The 12,637-nt window shown below is 42.2% G+C and overlaps 1 protein-coding gene and 1 long non-coding RNA gene across 7 annotated transcripts in view; one reads left to right on the top strand and one right to left on the bottom strand.

The window, feature by feature from the left end:
* Positions 1 to 4,452, bottom strand: part of SYNE2 (spectrin repeat containing nuclear envelope protein 2) — a 327,458-nt gene extending 323,006 nt beyond the window's left edge. For 5 of the 6 annotated variants that reach the window (XM_055538301.1, XM_055538305.1, XM_055538307.1 and 2 more), the window contains exon 1: positions 4,314 to 4,452. The gene's annotated coding sequence lies outside the window, so the exon portion shown is untranslated. Of the gene's footprint in view, positions 1 to 3,083; positions 3,520 to 4,313 lie in introns of those variants that run through there. The other variant, XM_055538302.1, reaches the window with a different exon arrangement.
* LOC129621653 (uncharacterized) lies at positions 3,331 to 3,628 on the top strand. The gene is made up of 2 exons (XR_008699585.1): positions 3,331 to 3,453; positions 3,563 to 3,628. It is a non-coding gene; the product is annotated as an uncharacterized LOC129621653 (long non-coding RNA).
* Positions 4,453 to 12,637: the final 8,185 nt, after the last annotated feature.

Here is a 12,637-nt window from a genome sequence, read left to right as displayed (position 1 = left end):
CTGAAAATACAAACTAATCCATAGAGTCAGAGCTATCATCGGTTAGGAAAGAAGGGTACAGGGTATAGGAAGGGACCCAAAGGGAAAGATGATTCATAGGTCTACAAATAAGTCAAAAACTTATCAAATTTAACACTAAATTTATGCAGCTTACTGTATATCAATTACACTCAATGAAACTGTTTTTAAAATTATCACACAAAACCCAGAAAGGACAGAGTTTAAGACAACAATCAAAACAGTACTTAACCTGCAACTTCACAAAGAATTACAAGCTTTAAACATAACTGGTTTTACACTATCGCAGACACAATTCTTAATTTGGTGAAGGTAGGAATGGGGCCGCATAACCCAGGTCATTGGAAAATATGAAAGCAAAAACAACAACACAACAGTGAGCACACAGTAAAGTGAAGAATGGGCTCTGCGTTTGAATGATGTTAAGATTATTTCTTAATTATAGCTAATCTGAAACATTTCATAATTAGGAAAAATAAATTCATTTTTTTCCAATTTGTCCTGTCCCATTCCCATTCCAGAGGCAGAAATGGATGCTTTCCTCCTCCCAGAGTCCCTGAGAGTACATCTTATCTAGCACTGCCATATGTGTATTGCAACGGCATGTCTTCACTAGACAAACAGCTCCATCAGAATACAGACTATGTCTTTTGATGCTGGCATAGTGGCTAAATGGGGCTTCCCAGGTGGTGCTAGTGGTAAAGAATCTGCCTGCCAATGCAGGAGATGCAAGACACGCGGGTTAGATCCCTGGGTTGGGAAGATCCCCTGGAGAAGGAAACAACAACCCACTCCAGGATTCTTGCCTGGAAAATTCCATGGAGAGAGAAACTTGGCAGGCTACAATCCAGACTGAGCGCGCGCATGCATGCACGCGCGCACACACACACACACACACACACACACGGTGGTTAAATATAAGTGGGATCTGAGAACCTGTTTTCCTATCTATCCTAGGCTGTGCCATTCACCTGCTGGGTCTCTGAAAGTTCCTTCAATTTTATTAACTATAACATAGAGCCAACAGGGTATACATGAGAATTCACTGTGAATGTATCCAAACCTTCGCCAATGAGGCCTTGCCTGACGTGTCAGCTGTTTGCTGCTGTTGTTGTTCAGTCGCTAAGCCATGTCCCATTCTTTGCGACCCCACAGATTGCAGCACGCTAGGCTTCCCTGTCCTTCACTATTGAGTTTGCTCAAATTCATGTCCATTAAGTCAGTGATGCCATCCAACCATCTCAACCTCTGCCATCATTTGATTACCGTTCTTTTTCCCTTGAGTTCTCTCCCTGCAGTTGACAGTACTCAGCCTCAAGACCTTCTCTCAGGTCCAATCAATCCATGCACCACCAAACTCTTTTCCGACTCAGTACTACCTCCTCAGCTAATCTTCTTCGATGCCTCTCTCCTCTCCTCACCTCCTCACCCACAACACACTGCATGCTACTTGTCTCGGCTTACATGTCACCTTCACAGAGAAGACTTCTTACTATTCACTTCGGAACTCTTGGTTACTCTATGTCTCAGCATCCTGTGGTTTTCTTATTTCAACAAATAGTTTGAGTCCCTACTGTATGCCAGGTGCTGACTCTGAGGATGCAGCAGTGAATACAATAGCTCTGATGAGGTGTGCAATCTAGTGGGGTAAGACAGAACATAAGCAGAGAAATAAAATAGAGTGTGTTAGATGATGAAATGGAGGGAGAAAAAATCAGTTATCAAAGGAGAATAAGGGAGTTACAAGTGGGTTATGATTTTAAATCTGGGTTTCAGTGAAGGTTCATAGAGAATATAACTGAGTAAAGAAGTGAGGGAGATCAGAGAAAGAACCATATAGTATGGTGGGGCATTCCAGGCAGAGGAAACAGCAAGTGTGACAGCCCGCAGATAGCTAGGAAGCTAGTCTGGATATAGAAGTATGAGGAAAAAGAAGAGCAGAAAACAAAATCAAGGAGACAGGACTGGGCGGTGAGGATCACATGGGGTAAACACCGAGGCCACTGACCAGCCTCTGCCTTTCACTCAGAGGGAGACTGAAGCCACTGGAGGGTTTTACATAGAGGAGAAGTGGTGTGATCTGATTTACACTTTAAAAACTACTATTAGTTTAGTGATGTCTTTTATGTTCTGCCTATCCTCCCCACCAACTAAGATAAAGGCGGGAACCACAGCTGTCCTGTGCATTATTATAACTCCAGCACCTACCACAATACACTGAAAGCACTCAATAAATATTTATTAGATGGATGATGTAATCTATGTGAAGCACCTACTGGTACCAAATCAGTATTTTATAAATGGTTAGTACTATTTGAAACTCCAGAGTCCAGCACAGTGGCTGCCACAGGTAAGCATTCATTTGAGTACATGAAAGAATAATTTTGTGAAATTATTGAAAGTCTATAGTTAAAGCATATGAGTAAGGACAAATGAAGTAATTGCCTTTAATATCTTCCCTTACCTATCAAGACCTGACTGATCCTGGTTTTGAGCTTTATATTAAACTCTGATATACTATTAAGGGCATGACCCAAGAATAATCCCACTCTGACTCAGTTCTTTAAGCAAACTGCAATATCCTGCAAACACACTTAGGACGAACGCACTGAAATGCTTGTAAAATTTCTAACTGGGTAAACTTATTCACATGATTAAAAAAAAAAAACCAAAAACAATCAATGTACAAGGTTAAGCTAACCTAAGGTTAAGCTGGTTTGATTTTTATTTTTGTGACTTCAAATAGAGCTCGTGAACTTAAATAAATGGACAGAGAACTAAGGATTTACACTTATTTCTTATTTTGACATCCCCAGAGTCTTCACCAAGGGGGGCGAAAAAAAAAAAAACTTAATGAGGATTACACCTGTTCTCTTCTCCCTCGGGTGCTCCCGGGGGTGGGGGATGTAATGGCACAGCTAAGGCCAATCAGTTAATTATCTCAAGAAGAGTACGGGAGAGTCTCAAGAGACTTCTCCAAAAAGGAAAGGTAAGGAAAGAAAGAGTCACGCATTAAAGTATAAAGACACACCAAATGTTCCATCTCATAAAAGGTGAACACTCACCCCGATGATGTTTACAACGGCTCAAGGGCAGGGACCCGAGCGGTGAACTGGCCAGGTGTGGTTCCGGTGTTTAACCCCAACCCTAAAAGTGGTCGAACTCATCCTAGCACAACCACAAAATATCTGCAAGGAGTTCTTCGAAGCGCTGGGAACTTTTAGAAAAGCAGGTGAAAGCTGTTTGAAATCAAACTTTTTTAACAAAGGCGACACCAAAGTGTTGAGCTGCTGGAAAGAACCTCCTGGGTTTGGCTCTGACTTGCCGGTGCATGTACACAATCGTGCCTGCTGGCATCTCGCTCAGACGCGCCCTTCCACTAGAGGAGGGGAAAATAATAACTTTCGGAAATAACAGGCGCCCACAAAGGCAAAGGTTACATAGGACTCCTCAACCTCCATCAAAGAGGGTGGCTAACGTTGTTTGGAATGGCACTGATTTCACACAAGTGAAAATCTCTCGCTCTTTTTTTTTTTTTTAACAGAAGGAAAACCACCTCAGAAGGAGAAGGTGCTACCGTCAGAGGCGCAAGGCAATTTCAGACAACAAAGACCGCAAGCAATCTTTTCGGAATATACAAGCCGAGCCGTCCGAGCTGCCCACGCCGCGGAGGCGCTCGGCCGCCGCGGTTCCTCGAGTGCGGGGGCCGGCGGATCCCCGCCCGCCAGTCCTGGGGGACCCAGGGCGAGCCTCGCGCCGCCCCCCTATCTGGCAATCTCCGCGCCGCTGCTCTCTGCCTTCTAGCTCACGCGGCGTTCAAAATCTTTCCCGCCCAAGCGTGACGCGAGGAACGAAAACAATCAGCCGACTGCTAGCTCCCGGGGCCTGGGCCCGACGGGGGCGGCGGGTGGATCGGGGCCGAGCCCCCCGCGCAGCCCCTTTCCCAGGCGGGCGGACCGGCGGGCTGGGGACCGGAGGTGACACAAAGAAGCCGGAGAGACAAACGCCACCCGCTGGCGCTCGCTCCAATCCCCGGAGCGCCCCGCCCGCTGACAAGTTTGCGGCGCCCTCCACGCACCCCGCTCTTCCCAGCCGGGCAAAGTTTCCCGGGGCCCGGTTCGGACCCCCGCAGTGGTTCGGGTCCCGTCTCTTGCCGCCCCCTCCCTCAGCTCGGGGACCTGGCTCTCCCTGGCCCCCGCCCCTTTTCCTCCCTCCCGTTCTTCCTCCCTCTTCGCCACAGTCCGCTCCCTCTGGGGCGCACCGGGGTACAGGGGCCCCGCCGCCGCCGCGCTCACCCGCTGCCGGCCCAGAGAGGGCGCGGGCTGCGGCCAGCCCGGTCAGCGCCCCGCTCGCCTTGCTCCTTCGATCGCGCCTTTTGCTCGGTCTCCCGCTCGCTTCTTTGGTCCAGCGGAAGGCTCGGGGCGCAGCAGAGCGCGCTCAGCTCCTTGGCGCTCGGAAAGCTGCAAACCACGCCCCGCGCCTTCCCCGCCCGCCGCCGAGTCCCGCTCTCGCCGTTCGGTGGCCAGTGTCGAGCCCGCCCGCGAGGGCCGGAGGCGGAGCAGCCACCTCCCCCCGCACGCCCCGCCGCAGCCCAGGACTGGCAACTTTCCTTCCACGTTCTGGAACATCAGAGAGGCTCTGAGGGAGACGCTAACTCAGAATGCAGGTTAACCACCACCGAGGGTGGGGAGAATGTCACACACTCCCTCAAGCAAGCTTTTCTGGTCGATTTCAGCTAGAAACTTCCCTAACATTCTCGTACTCCTAGGTCTTGGAAGTGGAGGTAAGAAAAGCAGATCTGCGAATTAGATACCAGACCTTGATCAAGTCCGTAAACGTTTATGGACCCTTTGTAAAACGAGAAATTTGGATTAGATGGCCTTTAAGATCTGGTTCAGTATTTCCTATAGCGTGGTCCAGACCTGTGTGTCACTTGGCAGGAAGATGAGGCGCTTGTTTTTAATGCAGAATGCAGGGCCCCTCCTTCCTGGAAGCTGGGGAGTGGAGAACAGCCTCAACCTTACTCCGATATATAAGTCCCTGGTCTGATACTCAGTTGAAACTGAATCCTCGGGAATCCAAACTGCAAATGTCAGTTTAATTTTCCAGCAAATTACTCAATGCCTTTGGACTCAGGATGATGTCAGTTGACTCCCACTTACCTCCTGTGCTGCTATTATAGTATTATTACTAAGGCACTGGAGGTCCTAAACGAAAGGTATTGTATCAACTCACTATCATCACACCGAAGAAGCAGTGACTTTAAAGTATTTCTCTACTGAGTTTGTGTTGCAAATTTATTTTTTTTATAAGTCCAAGTTCATATGTATTATATGGTTCAAGAATCTTGCTTGGATTACTTAGTTAAATTTGGTGCTTATGACCCAAACTAAATGGTAAGAAGCAGAGATTAAGAGGTTTGATAATGCATTCAGTTAACATGGAAAAAAGTAGCTGAAAATTGCACCCACAATTTGGGACAGTTATTTCAAACAGCTGTACCTCTGTAGCAGGATGATTTGGGTAAGTTGTTTTAAAAGCACATTATTTTGATAATAGCTTAACTCTTAAAAAAACAGCACACTACCAATCCTTGTATTCCAAGATAATAGTTCTGATAGTATCACTTCTCTTCTTGGACTACATAGGTCTGCATTATTTATTATTAACGGCTTGGTTCACAACAGTGGTCTATATAACAAGATTTTTCTTGTCCTGGTGTATCTTTCCCATAGCACCATTTTGCCTGATGTAATACATGCAAATCAACCATGGGGTGCAGCAGGTCTCCAGGATTAATGACATTGTCCACAAAGCATTGTCTGCTATTTTCCTTCTCTGTTCTATTCAATTTGTTTCTATTTTATATTGGTTGCCTCTTTTATAATAAATGCTGCAAAACCATCATGGCAACAGTCTCTGGGGAAGATAATTTCTTCGTTATTGTTCCCTTCCAGGCATCTAGGTTAAAAGTCCTCAAAGTGAAAGGACTGTTGTTCCATATTCCATACTGTATCTAGTGCACTTAAGATAGTCCAGAATAAAGTGTCTCAAAATGTTTTCAGATACCCCTAATTAGAGCCTTTTAATTACCTGTAGTATCTCCTAGCCATGCCAATTTAGATATTAAGATATACTTTTAAATCCACAAATTAGACTAAGGGCAAGAACACTGAAACAGGTCCTCCACATTTTGAAATAAAAATAAAATGTAATGCTAAGCCAAACAGAGACACACCTGGCTCTTTTGAAATATAACACTAGGCATGTGAAGGGATGGCTCACATGCTCATATATCTCTGACTGGTAGAATAAGGGCTGCCATGAACCCAGCTATGCCCACATTCTCCCATGCACCGAAACACAGATACCATACAATAACACAGTATGATGCCATATTATGTGTCTTAGCTATTATTTACATCAGGCCTTCATATTTATAGCCAAAGATCCACCCACCTCAACACCTCACCACCTGAGAGACTTTGCTAGCTCCAACTGTGGGAAGCACAGGTTTTGCAAATTGATCAAACAAAGCACATCTGTGACTAGGCACACAAGCATGCTGTGGCATGTGGTGAGAACTACTGAGGCAGACATTCAAAATATGCTGGCACATTGAACAGAGCAAGACAGAAAACTTGATCTGAGGCATTCAAGTAAGTGGGACATCCTGATGCCATAAAGGAACTAGTTACCTCTCTTTAAGTTAGGCAACGACTCCTCTTTGAACTAGAGTTGTTGTTTACATTTTTGCACCCCACACTAAACTGTGAGTCCCTTGTCTTTGCATCCAGAGTGCCTGAAGAAGAAAGGCAACAGATGTTATACTGGAAGTAAATTCTAGAGTGGTACTTGGGTAACAGGTTAAGAAGGATTACGGGCTGCATCTACATTTTTCAAGGAGGAATACAAGTTTATTAGTAACTGAGGCTCTACAGTCTCTACCCTGGGCACATAAGGGGAGAGTACTGACACTAGTATCATGTATTTATCATGTATTTATCAACATGATGGCAATAGCAGATAATGATGCTAAATGATTGGCCTGATGGTTAAGTGAATTTAAGAACAACAGAAAGTATCTCTAGGCCAAGAGGCAGATATTATACTAAGGCAGGGTAAGACAATGTTACCACTTACTTCTATCTTATTAACAGTGTTGCCACTAAAGATATCAGGAGATTGATACACAACTAAACAATTTGTTAAGATGTTAACTCTGACCACTGCAAGGACCAATCTTTTGCTACCATATATTTACCACACAAGCAGCACATGTGTAAGCTTGGGATGAAAATAGCTGGCCAGGAAAAGGGCTCTGTTTCTCTTTGTCTAAAAGTCCAATCACACCCTGTAAAGGCCTGAGCTCCTTATCTCATTCTTGTCTTGTTTCCTGCCAAATCCGGAAACTAACAAATAAATGTTGGCTAATTGCTCCCTGGACCAATGTGATCTTTCTGACCATTGTCCTGCTTCAAGTAGAAAGGTGTTTCCAACAACATGCAAGTGTGCCCTGCCAAGGTATGCAGTAGACAGTCTCCTAAACTAGTGAGCCAGTCAATCGAATTTCTATATTTCTATTCAATATTCTAGAGTTTGAAGAAAAAACAAATGTGCTATGATTCAGTGAAGTTGTTTATGTAAAGTGCTAAGCACGGAGCCTTGCATGCAGTAGGCACTCAACAAATGATAGCTATGATTACAATAACTTTAGTAAATAACAGTGGGACTTAGAAAGCTACTATTTCAAAAGCACTTTTATCAAACTGGCAAAGCAAAGTATTGGGTTAAAAAAATATTCTATAGCTCACCTCATTTTACATAAAAGACTGAGCCTCTAGAGAAAAAGATTTCCCTAATGGCATAAAACTAGTAGTAGCAATTCCTGGATTAGAACCTAGAAAAGTTTTTAGCAGAAATAAAGATATCATTTAGAGAAATCCTGTTGTACATCTTTTTTGTTTTACTCTCAAAAGCACAGCATCAAATTAGTCACACCACTCAGCTCACAATTAAAAATAAATAAATAAAAATAAAAGACATCAATATATCTCTCTCAAGGAAAGACAAGTCTAATGGAGCAAATTAAGCACAGATATTGAAAAGCTAAACAATGTAATAAATAAGGTAAGCCTTATTGACATATTCAAATTTAACCTCAAAAATAGAGAATATACTCTTTTTAAGCACATATAGACTCAGTCATGAAAACTGGCTTTGTACTATGTCACAAAGAACTCCTCAATAGTAGAAAAAAGTAAAAATCATGCAAATAGTATTTAGGTTAGACAATAATGTCAATAAGTACCATAATAAAACTAAAAATTGATAACAAAATCAGAAAACAGTCTTTCTCATGTGAATATTTTAAAGTATACTATTAAAGAAGTGTTAGAAAAGGGTAAAGTACAATGTAAAATCATTTCCAAAAAATACTGCTAACGGAAAAATACATATCAGAATCTATAAAAAACAAATTAGTGATTAGAAAAAATTTTATAGCTTTCAAATATTTATACAATAAGAATAAATGAATTCTATCTCTAACATGAAAACCTAAAGCAAAGAAAAGCAGAGGAAGAAAATAAAGATAAAAGCGATGAGGTTAAATACAGAGAACCAATAGGACCAATGAACAGTCAACACATGCTGATTATTGGAAAATAAAAAATATTTTAATGACCAGTAATGAACCTATTCCAGAAAAAGGGGAAGAAACATAAACATTCAATATAAGAAATCTAAGGGGTTTTAGAAACAAAAACTTACATTGTTATTCGGTGTTCAGTCGCTAAGTTGTGTCTGATTCTTTGTGACACCATGGACTGCAGCATGCCAGGCTTCCCTATCCTTCACCATCTCCCAGAGTTTGCTCAAACTCATGTCCATTTCATCCTCTGTTGCCCTCAATCTTTCCCAGTATCAGGGTCTTTTTCCATGAGTTGGCTCTTTACATCAGGTGGCCAAAGTATTAGAGCTTCAGCTTCAGCATCAGTCCTTCCAATGAATATTTAGGGTTGCTTTAAGATTGACTGATTTGCTCTCCTTGCTGTGCACGGGACTCTCAAGAGTCTTCTCCAGCAGCACAGTTCAAAAGCATCAATTCTTCAGTTTTAATGGTCCAACTCTCATACCCATACACAACTATTGAAAAAGCCATAGATTTCACTATACAGACCTTTGTCGGCAAAGTGATATCTCTGCTTTTCAATATGCTGTCTAGGTTTGTCATAGCTTTTCATTCAAGGATCAAGTCTCTTTTAATTTCATGGCTGTAATCACTGTCCACAGCTGTAATCACTGATTTTGGAGCCCGAGAAAATAAAATCTGCCACTGTTTCTACTTTTTCCCCTTCTATTTGCCATGAAGTGATGGGACCAGATGCCAAGATCTTAGTTTTTTGAATGCTGAGTTTTAAGAAAGCTTTTTCACTCTCCTCTTTCACCCTCATCAAGAGGCTCTTTATTTCCTCTTCACTCTCTGCCATTAGAGTGGTATCATCTGTTCAAGCTGGATTTAGAAAAGGCAGAGAAACCAGAGATCAAATTGCCAACATCTGTTGGATCATCGAAAAAGCAAGAGTTCCAGAAAAACATCTACCTTATTGACTATGCCAAAGCCTCTGACTGTGTGGATCACAACAAACTGTGGAAAATTCTTGAAGAGATGGGAAAACCAGACCACCTGACCTGCTTCTTGAGAAATCTGTATGCAGGTCAGGAAGCAGCAGTTAGAACTGGACATGGAACAACAGACTGGTTCCAAATCAGGAAAGGAGTACATCAAGGTTGTATAGTGTCACCCTGCTTATTTAACTTATATGCAGAGTACATCATGAGAAATGCTGGGCTAGATAAAGCACAAGCTGGAATCAAGATTGCCAGGAGAAATACCAATAACCTCAGACATGCAGATGATACCACCCTTATGGCAGAAAGTGAAGAAGAACTAAAGAGCCTCTTGATGAAAGTGAAAGAGGAGAGTGAAAAAGTTGGCTTAAAATTCAACATTCAGAAAACTAAGATCATAGCATCTGGTCCCATCACTTCATGGCAAAGAGATGGGGAAACAATGGAAACAGTGACAAACTTTTATTTTGGGCTCCAAAATCACTGCAGATGGTGACTGCAGCCATGAAATTAAAAGACGCTTACTCCTTGGAAGAAAAATTATAACCAACCTAGACAGCATATTAAAAAGCAGAGACATTACTTTCCCAACAAACGTCCATCTAGTCAAAGCTACGGTTTTTCCAGTAGTCATGTATGGATGTGAGAGTTGTACTATAAAGAAAGCTGCTGCTAAGTCACTTCAGTCGTGTCCAACTCTGTGTGACCCCATAGACGGTAGCCCACCGGTTCCGCCGTCCCTGGGATTCTCCAGGCAAGAACACTGGAGTGGGTTGCCATTTCCTTCTCCAATGCATAAAAGTGAAAAGTGAAAGTGAAGTCGCTCAGTTGTGTCCGACTCTTAGCAACCCCATGGACTGCAGCCTACCAGGCTCCTCCACCCATGGGATTTTCCAGGCAAGAGTACTGGAGTGGGGTGCCGTTGCTTTCCCCTAAAGAAAGCTGAGCACTGAAGAATTGATGCTTTTGAACTGTGGTGTTGGAGAAGACTCTTGAGAGTCCCTTGGACAGTAAGGAGATCCAACCAGTCCATCCTAAAGGAAATCAGTCCTGAATATTCATTGGAAGGACTGATGCTGAAGCTGAAACTCCAATACTTTGGCCACCTGATGTGAAGGACTGACCTATTTGAAAAGACCCTGATGCTAGGAAAGACTAAAGGCAGGAGGAGAAGGGGACAACAGAGGATGAGATGATTGGACGGCATCACTGACTCAATGGATGTGAGTTTGAGTAAACTCCAGGAGTTTGTGATGGACAGGGAGGCCTGGCATGCTGCAGTCCATGGGGTCACAAAGAGTCAGACATGACTGAGCGACTGAACTGAACTGACAGATCTGCATATTTGAAGTTGTTGATATAACATAATTATTTTCATAGTATTGCAAAAATACATTTGAAAAGCTAGATTTAATGCAAATCACAATATGCCAAAATTAATCCCAGTAAAGGTAAAAAGCCTACACTAATCAGTTTTATTCTAAAAACTAAAGATATCAAAAAACGACTGACACACGAAAAGTGCCAGGCCCAGATGGTTTCACAAGGAAATTCTAAATCCCCAAAGAGCTGTTATTTAATTGTTACATATAGTAATTCAGAGCACTTTAAAAGAAGAAAACATTCCAAATTGTTTTTACAAAGCCAACATAACATCAATTCCAAAATAGGCAAATACTGCACCATTCTCGGAGAAGGCAATGGCACCCCACTCCAGTACTCTTGCCTGGAAAATCCCATGGGTGGAGGAGCCTGGAAGGCTGCAGTCCATGGGGTCGCTAAGAGTTGGACACGACTGAGCGACTTCCCTTTCACTTTTCACTTTCATGCATTGGAGAAGGAAATGGCAACCCACTCCAGTGTTCTTGCCTGGAGAATCCCAGGGACAGGGGAGCCTGGTGGGCTGCCGTCTCGGGTCACACAGAGTTGGACACGACTGAAGCGACTTAGCAGCACCACCACCACCATTCTCATTTATGTATATAAATGCAAAGAATTTTAAGTCGCATCATCAGCAACAGAATACAAAAGCACATTAAAAAAATACTTTATGCAATTCACCAGTTGGTATGTATCCAAATGGGCTGAAAACTTATATCCACACAAAAATCTGCACATAAATGTTTACAGCATCTTTATTCATAATTGCCAAAACATGGAGGCAACTAAGTGTCCTCAGTAGGTGAATGGATACATAAACTGTGATACATCCAGACAATGGAATATTATTCAGTGCTAAAAAAGAAACTAATAAGAAAAGACACAGAGAAATCTTAAATGTTTATTATTAAGTGAAAGAAGTTAATCTGAAAAGGTTACATACTGTACGACTCCAACTACATGACCTTTTGGAAAAGGCGAAATTATGGAGAAAATAAAAGGATCAGTGGTTTCCAAGGATTGGAGGAGACAGGGGTAAATCGGTGATGTATAAAATTTTAGGGCAGTGAAACTATTGTGTATGATACTATAATAGTGGGTAGATATGATTACACATTTATCCAAACACATAGAATGTACAAAGCCAAGGATGAACCCTCAGGTTAACTATGGACTTTGAGCAATAATGATATGTCAGTGTAGGTCCATTTGATTGTAACAGATGTTCCACTCAGATGGAGGATGCTGAGAGTGGGGGAGGCTTTGTGTCTGTGGGGCAGGGAGTATATGGGAAATCTCTATTCCTTCCTTTCAATATTGTGTGAACCTAAAACTGCTATAAAAAATAAAGTCTGTTAAAAAAATTCTTTTAAACCCAAACTTTATGACCAAGATGGGTTTATTCTAGGAATATAAGGATTGTTCAATATTAAGAAAGCCATTAATATAATTTATCATATTAATAGATACAAGGAGGAAAATGCTAAGATAATTTCCACATTTGCTAAAAAGGCTTTTTATACAATTCCACATTTTTTCTTCTGTTTTAAAAAAAGAACACAATAAAATAGAAATTGGTGGATACTCCCTAACATAATAAAATAAC

The sequence above is a fragment of the Bubalus kerabau genome, chromosome 10 (assembly GCF_029407905.1).
Source record: "Bubalus kerabau isolate K-KA32 ecotype Philippines breed swamp buffalo chromosome 10, PCC_UOA_SB_1v2, whole genome shotgun sequence".
Lineage (NCBI taxonomy): Eukaryota > Metazoa > Chordata > Mammalia > Artiodactyla > Bovidae > Bubalus > Bubalus kerabau.
The sequence above is the reverse complement of the archived record's forward strand: the minus strand, read 5'-3'. Positions and strand labels throughout refer to the sequence as shown.